Source organism: Centruroides sculpturatus, unplaced genomic scaffold, assembly GCF_000671375.1.
Source record: "Centruroides sculpturatus isolate CEXI.00-Female unplaced genomic scaffold, Cexi_2.0 scaffold263, whole genome shotgun sequence".
NCBI classification, from domain to species: Eukaryota; Metazoa; Arthropoda; class Arachnida; order Scorpiones; family Buthidae; genus Centruroides; species Centruroides sculpturatus.
In genome coordinates, this window is record NW_019384587.1 from 59,684 (window position 1) to 65,062 (window position 5,379).

At 30.9% G+C, this 5,379-nt stretch overlaps 1 protein-coding gene across 1 annotated transcript in view; it reads right to left on the reverse strand.

Annotated features, from left to right (window-relative positions):
• Positions 1–5,182, reverse strand: part of LOC111624670 (5'-nucleotidase-like) — a 49,463-nt gene extending 44,281 nt beyond the window's left edge. The window contains exon 1 of the mRNA XM_023367581.1: positions 5,137–5,182. The gene's annotated coding sequence lies outside the window, so the exon portion shown is untranslated. The remainder of the gene's footprint in view (positions 1–5,136) is intronic.
• Positions 5,183–5,379: the final 197 nt, after the last annotated feature.

Here is a 5,379-nt window from a genome sequence, read left to right on the forward strand (position 1 = left end):
ACGATTTATATTTTAAAAATAATTAAATTCACTTAGCATTCAAAACTTGCGAATTTTGAAAAAAACAAATTTGCTGATTAAATACGGACAACTGTTTAACTGAAGTAAAACGGGTTTTCCCCTTGCTATGGATGTCTGCCTAGTTCAGTTCAGCCACATTCCGCTACAGTTCGCCTTTATTATCAGTTCGAAATGGGGTGGTTCCATAATACCCGCAGTGTTCCATAATACCACCTTCTCCTCTATTCTTGACACTTTATTGTGTCAAATAGATTGGCGTAATGAAAAAATGAAAACTATCTGTGACGATTGTTGCTTTCTCTGTGGCTCGTCTTTACAATACTTGAGTGATGCTGATTTTAAAAATTCGGCTGCAGATCTCGCTATTAAATATAGCAAAGATTTAAAAAAGTACGAATTCAGAAGTGAAATCGAAAATTTTAATTTTGAAGTAACGAATCTTATACAAAATATAGAAACTGCATCTCCGCTTAATATTCTACAGGCTCTTCATGATTTTGGTTTAATTGAGTCTTACCCAAATATCAATGTCGCTCTTCGAATATTTCTAACTCTTCCCGTTTCTATTGCTTCGTGCGAAGGAAGTTTTAGCAAGTTAAACTTAATAAAAAATTATTTAAGATCAACTATCGGACAAGAACGAGTGTCCAATATTTCTATTATTTCAATAGAATACAATATCGTTAAAAATATTAACTATGAAGGTGTAATTAATGAATATGCTGAAATGAAATCCAGAAAACTTCAATTAAAATAAATCTTATTAAAAATCTATTGTAATGTATTTGTTTTATTATTTTCCCAAAACCAAATAAATTAAAGGGCCTAAATGCAAATTCTTGCACAGGGCACGGGAATGGCTAGTTACGGCTCTGAATTTGGGTACCCACATTATTACATAACTTTTCACAAAATAAGACTGCCATATTATCTGTACTGTAAAGTGGTTCCCCGACATCAGTTTGTGTTCCAGTGTTATGTTTGGTGATCAAAGGTATGGTTTAGGTGACCACATCCATGCTGTTATCCACACTCTCCACCTTTTCTTCTTTCCTTCTTGCCTGCCTTAAAAACCTACCAGCATTTCCACAACCCTGTTTCTTGTAGCATGTTGGAAAAAGTGTGGGAACGTATGCTGGATGATCAGGGTGGTCAATTTTCCGTCCACCTACAAAATGCTGACTGCAGACTTTACTGTACTATGTGGGTTGTCAAGGTTTGCCATATTTTCTGAAAAAAATGTTTTTAATTTTACATATTATATTACATTACAATTATCAAGCAATTTTGGTCACTGTTTGACTAATGAATTACTTGAAATGATCTTTAATACCGTCCCTGGCTAATAATGACATTATTAAGCATTTTATAAATTTTGTTATTTATTATCAGGATTTTAGATTTACAGAAATACGAAATATTTTGGTATTTTTAATAAGTTATTACTCAATGCACTACGTAAACAATGGGTAGTAATATAAAGTGGACTACACCNTTGAATTAAATTCTTAAAAATATTACATTAAGTCTATTTTATTTTTATTTTACTTTTTTTGCAAAATACTCAAAACTGTAATTTTGCATTATATTTGTGTGAAATTTTTCATTAGTAGTGACTATAGAACAAACAAGTTTAAAATTGTTAAATCATAGGTATGGAAGAATTGTAAAATAAATAAATCTAAGCAATTTTAAGAGAATTATATATATGCAAAAAATAAAAATAAAATAGACCTATTGTAATATTTTTAAGAATTTAATTCAATTAACTTCATTATTAATTTTTTACTATATTTTTTTGAATAAACTCTTATAGAATATAACATCTATATATAGAATATAATATCTATATATTAATTCAGGAACGTTATAATAAAAAAAAATGAACTTTTTTCAGAAAGTAGAAATAAATCCTGTTTCATATTTCTGTGTCAACAGTGTGATAAACCAAACCAAATTTTTTGATTCAATCTGAATTTCAAAATTTCTGAAAAATCTTCAGGATGATCTGCATCTGTTACCAAATCATTCAAGTCACTTTATATGAAAAATTGAAGTTGATCAGATGTATTTTCTGGCTGAAAAAATTCTAATGTTAATGCATTATTACTGTGCAAACTACAATGTTTACAAACATGGCATGTTCATTTTTAATTTGTATAAATGCAAACATATATAACTCTCTTAAAATCATTTAGATTTATTTCACAATTTTTCATTTACACTTAAAAAAAATATCCTGGTTTGGATGATAAATAATATAGTAAAAGGATGCATTGTGGTGATGTTTGTCCCATCTCTTTGTTGATGGATAAAATTATTACATTTTGCAATAATTAAAAATCTTAGATGAAATTTGAATGTTCTTAAGAATATTTTAAGAGTTATATAATATACTAGCTGCAAGGACCTGCTTCGCTGGGTTTTTAAAAAGTAACGATAGTGAAGATTAAGATAATTACATTATAGCCAATCTTACCCATTTTCACAGAATGCAAGAATTAGGCCCCCCATTTCCAGAGTAATTAGAGACCTGGTCCCAATTCTATTTCTAAACATCTCCTGTTCACGTCCAGTCAAACAAACTATTTTCAACGTTTTTGGAACGTTTACAATCGTTCTATAACCGAACCAATATTCGAATTTTATGTTTGAATTAAATTCGAACAAATTTGAACATAAAATTCGAAATAGAAAGCCACTTTCAACCACTTTCAGCCTCATATCTCCCCCACCCTTACAGCTATTGAGACGCAACCCCCCCTGGTGCACAAATGGAGACTTGGGGCTACTACCACATACAAACACCATTCACGTGCGATGTGTAGTTTTGGCGGAAAAGTGAAATATAGGGACATACATGTCCATTTTTATATATATATATATAGATATATAGATATTATATAACTCTTAAAATGCATCCTTTTACTATATTGTTTATCATCCAAACCAGGATATTTTTTAAGTGTGAATGAAAAATTGGCCTAAAAATGGTTAAAATGAACTGCTTTTTTAAATTACTTATATATTGACCTATAAATTGCATTAGAAGACCCATAAAATGATTATATTTAAAATTTTATTCTATTTTTAAGGGTTAAAAACAGGAGAAATCCAGAACTGTTTCAGACAACTGACACATATGATCATCCTTCCTTTAACAAAGATTAGATTCAATGATCATAGCAATAAGAAGGCAACTATTCTCAGTATGAAGCATTTTTATTGGAAGCATATTTTAATGCTTCATTCAAATTAAAAGCATTAAAATATCTTAACAAATCACTGAAAAATTAATAAAAATATTGAATGAGTGTAGAGTATTAAATGCATCACTGAAAATTAAGTAAATATGTAATTAGGAATTGAATGCTAAAATTACACCTCTGAATGAGAAGGTTGGGACCTTATCAGAGCCTTAGACCATACCCACAGAAGCAAAATGTCAAAGCAACCATATCTCTGCATGCAAACATTAGCAAGATACAGCCCCGGAAATCTGGGTCACAGGCGATCAGGCATCNCCCGTTTCCAGACTAATTAGAGACCTGGTCCCGATTCTATTTCTGAACGTCTCCTGTTCACGTCAAGTCAAACGAACTATTTTCAACGTTTCTGGAACGTTTACAATCGTTCTATAATTGAACCAATATTCGAATTTTACATTCAAATTTAATTCAAATATTGTTTGAATTAAATTCGAACAAAACATTCGAAATAGAAAGCCACTTTCAACCACTTTCAGCCCCATATCTCCCGCACCCTTATAGCTATTGAGACGCAACCCCCCCTGGTGCACAAATGGAGACTTGGGGCTACTACCACATACAAACACCATTCACGTGCGATGTGTAGTTTTGGCGGAAAAGTGAAATATAGGGACATACATGTCCATTTTTATATATATATATATAGATATATAGATATTATATAACTCTTAAAATGCATCCTTTTACTATATTGTTTATCATCCAAACCAGGATATTTTTTAAGTGTGAATGAAAAATTGGCCTAAAAATGGTTAAAATGAACTGCTTTTTTAAATTACTTATATATTGACCTATAAATTGCATTAGAAGACCCATAAAATGATTATATTTAAAATTTTATTCTATTTTTAAGGGTTAAAAACAGGAGAAATCCAGAACTGTTTCAGACAACTGACACATATGATCATCCTTCCTTTAACAAAGATTAGATTCAATGATCATAGCAATAAGAAGGCAACTATTCTCAGTATGAAGCATTTTTATTGGAAGCATATTTTAATGCTTCATTCAAATTAAAAGCATTAAAATATCTTAACAAATCACTGAAAAATTAATAAAAATATTGAATGAGTGTAGAGTATTAAATGCATCACTGAAAATTAAGTAAATATGTAATTAGGAATTGAATGCTAAAATTACACCTCTGAATGAGAAGGTTGGGACCTTATCAGAGCCTTAGACCATACCCACAGAAGCAAAATGTCAAAGCAACCATATCTCTGCATGCAAACATTAGCAAGATACAGCCCCGGAAATCTGGGTCACAGGCGATCAGGCATCATGTCACTCCACAAAAACTAACATGTTTAAAACTATTTAGCCCAGGTGACTATGCCATCTTTGAGTAGTCCAATTGACCATTCGTGGAGTACTCAACATTACATAATTTTAGAGGGATGCGGAAGCTCGTTCCCACACAGGCACCAAAATGTGGACAATAGTGAGCACCAAAGCGCACTACATGCATAGTGTCGGTCAAGGCTCACTTTCATTCAGCTCAACTGACAGGGATCATGAAGAATAGGCAACAGAACCAATAATGGTAAAAACTGACTTTGGAGGTGAATATCTTGCAAAGGGTCACACGTATAGATACAGTTCCATTGACTTTTTGCTCATATATCTCTAGGGGTGGCAAATCCCTCATTCAGAGTTCACATCTAACCAATTGAATAATTTTATTATTAAAAGTAACAAGTTAAAAAAAAAAAAGATCCTTGAAATTTATTATATTTAATTACAATTTACTATAGCAAATCATCCACAGAAAATTCGGTTATAAAGAAGGCATTATTTAAATAAATAAATACAGTAACAGTTCAAAGCAATTTTGAATTTTATATACCTCATTCCCAGAATTCAATTTTGATAATTCCAAGATATTCATTTTTCTTCTTTTTTCATAATTTAAAATAACAAATAGAACATTAAAAAGTAAATAAATCTCTTCCTCCCGAACTTTTCATATATTTCGATAAATTATCGTCGTAAGTAAAATTAAATGTATAATATTCAGAAAGCAGACGAAAAAATTCAAAAACAAACCATTCATAACCATTACCGGCGATCGCAGCACCACTCAAAAAAA